The 8,196-nt window shown below is 47.9% G+C and overlaps 1 non-coding gene across 1 annotated transcript; it reads left to right on the top strand.

Annotated features, from left to right (window-relative positions):
- The first annotated feature begins 331 nt into the window (after positions 1-331).
- Positions 332-405, top strand: TRNAN-GUU (transfer RNA asparagine (anticodon GUU)). The gene has a single exon. It is a non-coding gene; the product is annotated as a tRNA-Asn (tRNA).
- Positions 406-8,196: the final 7,791 nt, after the last annotated feature.

The following is an 8,196-nucleotide window of genomic DNA, read 5'->3' as shown; positions in this document are numbered from 1 at the left end:
ACCCATTTATATTTAATGGATGTAAAATAGTTTCTACTGGCAGTGCATTATAGTATTCTGGAAGTCACTGGACAAGCTCATTCAAAGTTTCATCCAAGCCAAGTTTATTGACTCACGTGCAATCAATGTTCAGAGTTTCGCGGCCGGGGCAGATAGAGGTCAGGTTTGAAATCACTGGGCCGTGAACGGGCGGACCAGCGTGCCACACTTTCGGGCTCGGGACGGTCCTGGGCAAGTGTTTAATAAACAATAGGTGTACACGGGATCGGTCTTTGTGAAACACTTCGGCAGTGAATTAACCCCTCTTCTTTACGTTGCCGTGCGACGTCCGGCCTCCGTGGCGCAATCGGCTAGCGCGTTCGGCTGTTAACCGAAAGGTTGGAGGTTCGAGCCCTCCCGGGGGTGGCTGCATTTTTTTTAGTGCTTTTTACTCCCCATTAGGTGTTTTATATATGTTTTATATACAGGGTGGTTTTTCGTGGCTGCGCCACATTATTTAAGTTAGGAAAATATAAATCACGGTAACATTATCTTTACCATAAGAGTGTACGAATTGGCAGCTTCTAGACAGAGATGAATTTCCGCAATTACTTGCGTAATTAGCGAAGTTACTGTAATTAAATTTCTAATTATCAACGATAGGTGGCTACAGCAAATGAGTACTTTGAAGCCCGTCCTCGACAGTACCTATCCCAGCGATTAAATTTTGAATGGCGGATTTCACGTGGTAGCTACGCGAACAATTAGTGCCCCTTGGCAGGTTTCTTGAAACCGAAACTGGCTGGAAAAGGAGCATCTGTGTTGTCGATGTCACTGCCCCACCCCTCCCCCGTTTTTCGTCACGCTCTCCGAGGTCATCGCCAGTCCGACCCACCGCGAGCAGCTTGATTTATCTTCTTGCTGTCTGCGACGCTGGTCTATCGCTTGAGTGCGGGCAGGCCGCCAAATTTACTTCCTCATTCCCTTGGGCACCTGAAGCGGTATTTCGTCGGTGGAAGTGGACACGTGGCGCCCAACGGAATGAGGTAGTTAATTTGGCAGTACCAACGTAAGTTTAAGAAGAATAATGAAAAAAATATTAGTAGTTTACTTTTTAATGGTCTTGTTGTTTTATTTCAGTCAGCTTTGTCTATCTCATGTGCCCGTGCCGTGGTGTGCTTAACATTGAGATGTTCTACGCTTCAGCAATAGTCGAATCAGAACCAAGCATTACGTGGTGGTGAAAATAAGTTAAATTATTTTTTAAAAATTCACCTGCAGGCGCGGTGTCGACATTTGTGGAAGCGACTTGTTTTTGCAATTTCTTTTCAGCGCTAGCAAAGAGAACGCGAGGGACTTTGTGCTGACGGTGAATGTAACCCCTTGGATAGTCAATGTGTCGTTTGATATTAATGTATTACTTTCAATACTATTAATGCATTAAAGATGATTACGTTGCTGAAAGCATGCTTGACGGAATGCGCCAGGTGCCACGTTCTTGAAGTATTGTCGAGAAATAATACATTTTTTTTTCTCGTAATATACGCAATTGTAATTAAATTGTGACCACACTTAAAGCCTGTGCTTGAGTTCATTTTATGCAAAACGCCACACGACTGAATCTATCATAACTAGCACCTGAAAGCACTTTTTGTGTTTTCTTGCATGAGTAATAAAATTATCTTTCTTAACCGAGAAGACATAGAAATAGCATAAGGGTCGTGCGCGGAGCTTTACCGTGGTGGGAACATCTGTAAGCGATTACTGTTAGACACCGATAAGATTCAGTGCCTTGATTTTTTCTTAGTTACGAGACAGTTTATCTAAATGCTCTTGAGGTGCTATCCGTATAGTTATGAGCCATTTGGCAACTGTATTGTTTAACTGAGGCAGGGCGCTAGGATTTGAGGTGCAGTTGTGGAGGCGGAGCGAACGTGACGTTTCAGCTGCGCGTAATGGCGCCTGTGCACTTCAGACATCACTAACAACGTCATACTTGATGCCATGGGAATTTGTAAAAGGAGGCGCACTCTAGACGGGCTGCATTTTGTTTGCCACGACGTCGCCGCGAAAGGTTATAACCGAATAGAAAAATGACACTGTCCGGTAAATGGGGGGGGGGGGGGGGGGGGGCATTGTACTCGGCTGCATGGAGCATGGCGTAATGTATTTTCACAATCTCGACGGAATGTCGGCACAATGTCGGTGCAAGCACACATTGAAGCCACCAGTGGTCCATGCTGCGGTTTCATGTTGTGATTTCACTACACTTCAATGTAGTGAAATCGGAAGGCAATCTGTCAGGTAGTATATTATTGAAAAAAGAAAGGCGTTCAGGAAAACTTCGAAATTTCACCATTCCGTCTTCTTTGAGGGGTACGCAAGATCACTGATAGCCACATGGTCTGTTAGCTGTGGAAAAAAATCACCTTTTGTTTTTTTTCTAGCTAAGCGTCGAGAAAAGAAGTTTGTATAAAAAAATGGGGTAGAGTAACACTTTTATAGCCAATAGTCTTTTTACGTCCCTCGGACGCCGTAGTGGAGGTCTACGGGGAATTTTGCCCAACTGGGGATCTTTAACGTGCGCTGCAATGCACACGGGCGTCTTGGCAGTTTGCCTCCATTCAAACTGCAATCTCCGGAGCCGGGGATTAACCCGCAATTTCGAGCTGAATATGCTAGCGCCTTAGGTACTCGGCTACCCCGAAGGGTGACAGAGTAAGGTTATACAGGCATATGAATGGGATGAGTCCAGGTATGGGTGCAACGACTCCCCACTACTGCCGCTTGAAAGCGTATGTGGCCCAGGTTGAAGCGTTAGTAGCTAAATAGCTGAGGGTTGTCGTGAAAGCGCAGGTCACGGGGATCTTTAGGAGAGTTGCACTCAAAGGCAGGGGCCTAAAAAAAAATAACACCCTCTTCAGAGTCACGCAAGCCTTCATTACAAGCCGAATAGCGTATGCCACACCACATTTTGTGTTTAAACGAGAAGAAAAGGAGAAAATAGACGCGATGATTAGGAAGAGCGTTAAGAGAGCCCCAGGGCTCCCAGACTCGACCTCGGCGGACCTACTCCTCAAAATGGGGGTTCACAACACGCTAGTTGAGCTCACTGAGGCAGTACAAGTGTCTCAGTTGGAAAGATGAGGCCAGTTTAAAACAGGGAGAAAAATCATGGAATGGGTAGAAATCCAATGCGACAGAGGTGCCTCGACTGACAAGAAAGACATTCCGTTGGACGTGCCTAAACGCTTCCGAATCACCCCCTACCTAAATATATGCATCCTATCTACAACAAAGAGAGGAGAGCTCACAGGGCTAAGGCTCTAGTAAATGAACTTAAAAACGCACCGGTGCATAAAGTAGCGTACGTGGACACCGCTTGCGGCAGAGACGCGACTGCGGTGTCGACGGTGGTTGATGGCGACAGGTGCGTTAAGATAGCGTGCTCCACGTGCACGAGGGACGCCTGTACAACCGAGGAGGTTGCAGTAGCGCTCGCCTGTGCGGGTACAAAAGCAGGAGTAATATTATGCGATAACAAATTAGCTATCCCAAATTTTAACAAAGGGAGAATCTCGGAAGAGGCCCTCCAAATTCTACTAAAAAACCATCCTAGGAGGGACATAACTATTATTTGGGTTCCGGCCCACGAAGAAGTCCCAGGCAACGAAGCCGCTCACGAGCTCGCCCGAGCACTCTACCACCGGGCAACTCTAGAGCAGCCGGTATTCCAGGGATCAAAGATAGCATCATCACGTACAGGGAAATTGTAGATCATTACAAAGCCGAAAGAAGAATCTTTCCGCCGCCGCATCGGTCTCTCTCTCTGGAGGACGCTCGCATTTGGCGGCGCTTCCAGGGAAACAATAATACATCACCACATTTGATCTACTTAACACAGACGAGGGACTATAACGACGCCCTCTGCAAAATTTGTAAGCAAGAAGGTACGCTAGACCATATAATATGGGAGGGTGCTGGCTCCCCAGGGGCCAAGGAAAACATTGACACAGAGAAGCCTGGACGGCCTTGCTCCAGAGCGAGGCTGAAGACGACCAGCGTCGAGCAATCCGCCTGGCCGTCGAGGCCGTGAAGACTCACCGTCCTCAACGCGCGGGGACTGCTTCGTCCTCCCCCCTACCTGCGTGTAGGTTAAGAGGCGGGCACCCCAGCTCCGTGGTATAATAAAGTTTTCAATCAATCAATCAATCAATCAATCAATCAATCAATCAATCAATCAATCAATCAATCAATCAATCAATCAATCAATCAATCAATCAATCAATCAATCAATCAATCAATCAATCAATCAATCAATCAATCGCGAAAGCTAAGGTTTGACATTATTAGTCCAGCTCATGGACTTTATCTGTTTTCTCGTGAGCTTGGAGTAATGGGTTGTCTACGGTCTGATAGAGTAAGGGGCTGCTGTCATGACGAAACCGCGTCCCTATAGCCTATCGGCGGAACAAGTTGTGTCCCAGGTATGTGGCATTGCATATGCGCGTCTCATCAGTTGACCCACTTGACGCGAACATGTTTTACTGGGTATTTGTCACTTATTATATGTATAAATTTGAAAAAAATCAATGTAACCTCACTTCTTCAACTGCGTATTCGAAACTAGCTATGTGCCACAGTTCTATGAACGCCTAAATTGTGAATCAATGTCACTGGAAAAGAGACAGTTTTCATGTGCTCCTCTAAAACAAAACTGGCTCCGCCAAACTTCCATCACTGCATAGGCGAAAAGAGGCTGTAGTGCCAGAATTAAATGAACGTCTTTCAGGTGAATTTCGATCACTACATAGTTGCCACTCGGCATGTGTTCCAGTAGCACCTATGCAGTGCCTTATATATCGTAGCTTTTTGCACCAGTAAACTTTAAGGGTCGCCATCATCATACTTGTTTTATTCTGACTTGCGGAGGCGCTGTGTCCTGAGGGAATGCCACGCTAGACGGATACTGTACGATGAAATACGAATAGTTCACGTATGATGCTCGATTCCATTCAAGCTTTCGGTTGCATCCTCGCACGTCAGCGCCCCTTGAATGCCAGTGAGCTATTCCTTTCTCTGCCCCCTTCGTTTTGCTTTTGGCCGCCCTATGAGCCTGAGTGACCAACCAGCACACGTGCTATCTTTAGGCGCCTCCAACGTCGCTTGGCAGCATATACAATAGTATGCCGAGTGCTTCGATCGCGTCCGGGTTTCGTCTGTGAATGTCGGCCGCGCTGACTGCCGTGCTGGTTGACTGAGCTTACAGGGAAGGTTTTCGTAAGGCCCTGTCACACCAACAAGTCAGTGGTGCTGACAAAATACCAACGCCGATGATTGGCTGGAAAGTCTGCCTCGCCATATCGCCGTAAGGCTTTCTGTCGCACCTATAGGTCAACAACACCGCCGATGCTTGCCACGACTGTGGGTGGGAGTTTTGTGACAGGCTTTCGTCCCGCCGACGCCGACAAAACCAGTCTGCCGGCCGTCGTGCGGAGAGTTTTCGTGAGATCGGCCACAGAGCTAAAACACCTAAAGACCAACGCGATTACCGCACCAACTGAACTTGTGTATATAATTAAACACCCTGAAAATGAATAGAAACATGCTCCCGAAGATGAAATGCAAGATTGTCAGCCATAGGGAACCGTAAGTGTCGAGTTACAGACCCAATGTCCAGGGGCCCTATAACGTAAAACTACTAAAATATGTTTTTATTCCAATCTCCTGACATCAAATTTGTGTAATCGCCGACGCAAGGATCGGGCGGTCACCCACAGGGTTGTTTGAACAGACCAATCAAACGCTCTCCACGTGCATAGGAAGTCACCTCTGGTTGCTTGAAAAACGAATAACATTGGCTACACTGAGCGGCTTGTCCTAATTGGCTAACAAGAGATGAGGAGGACGCTCAAGTAGAGAGGGATTCTATGGGGCCGGACCACTGCACTGAATAATGATAACCGGATGGAGAGGGTGGTGCTGGCGTCCGCGGTTGGGCCCCTTTCCCTTACTTAGCTTGCGGTGGCAAGTCGAAAATCGCGGCGGCATGCAACGGAAGCTTAAGAATGACGCTGAAACGGATCGTCAGCAAAGAATATTTGGCAGAACGAGGTCGTAAACACGCCGAAAGTGCTCGAAAACGTTACACGCCCACGCAAAAAGATTTATTATACGCAATTAGACCCATGCTCTCCGGCAGGTGCGAGTCGCCAGTGCCTGAGCGGTCGGCGGCAGCCATCTTTTATTCCTTTCGGAACAGGGCAGCCTGCGGCTATTCATAAAAAAATTCAGTTTTGTTCGGCATATTAATGCATATTTATCGCGTACAGGTCACTTTGACGCGTGAGTTCTTGCGGTTTTGTGCCGTCGCGTGACAGGCAGGTGAAGTGGGTGCAGCCCAAGAGCATTTGACCAATAGCCGAAGGCTAATGGCGAAAAGGGGTCGAATCAGAACTAACTATTTTTCTTGTGTTCGATCATATCATGCATAATCAGTGTGTACACGTCATATCAGATGTGGAGCTATCACGGTTTTCGTGACGTCGCGTGACAGACAGGTTAAGACGGGGTGGTCCAAAATGTTTTTGACCAATCGTGGAGCGCTGATTGCAGAATTGGAATAGAAATGTTTGGAATAGTTTTACGTTATAGCAGCCCAGTTTACTTAGCAAAGGGCCTGCAGGCTGCAACCAACGAGTGGACGCACTACCGGCGGAAGTGAACCGAAGGCCCGGTCCCACTCCACAGACGCGGGGCTGATTTTGTTCTCCCCGAGTTCAGCCAATTTCAGTTACGACCATAGCTGTATGAAATGAACCCCTGTTCACTCCTCCCCCCCTTCGACTGCAGAGGGTGCCACAAGCCTACTGCGCTGCTTTCGCTTGCGAGTCCGAAGAGTGCCGCTATTACGCGAAACTGTTCGCCGGCGCCATGGATGAATCTCAGTGCACCCACGTCTGCAGCAGGTATGCTCAATAGCGAGCGACATGACAGAAAATCTCGAATTCGTTTTGATGAGACTACCTTTAGCGTCATGCAGTTTGCGGTATCTGGCACGTCTGTCACCTCATGAGAACTCGTGGTTCCACTAGTGGCAGTGGACTCGGAGAAAGGAATAAGCTAGGAGCGAGAATCACGTCACAATCTTGAAGCCTAGTCATAAAAAAATGTAGGGAAAAAGTAGGCCCTAGTCAGGCAATAGGCAAGGGGTAGGTTCTACTCGGCTCGCTTTGGTTGCGTCTGCTGCTGAGGTTTCGGAATAGGCGAACAAGGTAAGAGTCACAGACGCACGCCGAGGTTAGTCAAAAGGACGTGAAGCAGTCGAGTCTGTGCTTTGTATGTCAGGTGATGCACCGAAAGACCACGTGTTATGTAGACGCGGCTCGCCGCTTAAGCAGCAGGCTGCCGCCAAGCCTGTAGCGGACGAAGGCGTCGGGTGACCAGCATTGTGCCCAGCAACCTGAGGACCACCTCAAGCACGATCGGTCGCGTTTCGGGGTGGTTTCAGGCAAACTTGGAAACCTTTCGCCCTGCAAACATGCTCAGGCTAATGCTATTCATTTCTGTCGAAACGAAAGTAGCACAGCGGAGCCTTTTACTGAGCGAAAGACGCGACAAAACAGTGTCCCACAAGACATCACCTCGGAAGACAGCGGGACAAAAAAGTGAGCGAGAAAATACACACCGCAGTTTAAGTTGCACAACAGTAGATTTGAAGAAACTTGAAGAGTGCGTGAGAAAAATAGACCACTCTCCGGCGTTCTGGACCGGTCTGGAGGCCGCCGGTGCTGTTCGACGTGAGAGCGCTGGAAACTCCACAAACTGCGGTCACAAGCCCGTGTGACGCGCAAGTGTTCTGTAGCGTGGCAAGGGAACAAGATTTCATGACCGCCAGTCAGCGTCTTGAGTCTGTGCAGGAGTAGGTTTATCTAGACCAGTTATTCACAAACGACCGTGATAATGGGAAGGAAATTCATAGAAGAATGAAAAATTGTTTGGAGTGCATACAACAGGCTTTACTAAATCCTGATGGGGAGCTTACCAAAGTCGTGGGAAAGAAAATGTACAATCATTGTATTCTACCGGCGCAGAACGTAGGAGGTTAACAGAGAAGCTCCAGAACAAGTTAAGGACCGCACAAAGAACGATGAGACGAAAAATATTACTCGCAACGTTAGGAGACCGGAAGGAAGCGGTGGTGAATCAGAGAGCGAA

Source organism: Dermacentor andersoni, chromosome 9 (genome assembly GCF_023375885.2).
Source record: "Dermacentor andersoni chromosome 9, qqDerAnde1_hic_scaffold, whole genome shotgun sequence".
NCBI classification, from domain to species: domain Eukaryota; kingdom Metazoa; phylum Arthropoda; class Arachnida; order Ixodida; family Ixodidae; genus Dermacentor; species Dermacentor andersoni.
Note: the sequence above shows the minus strand (reverse complement) of the source record. Positions and strands in the feature narration are given on the sequence as shown.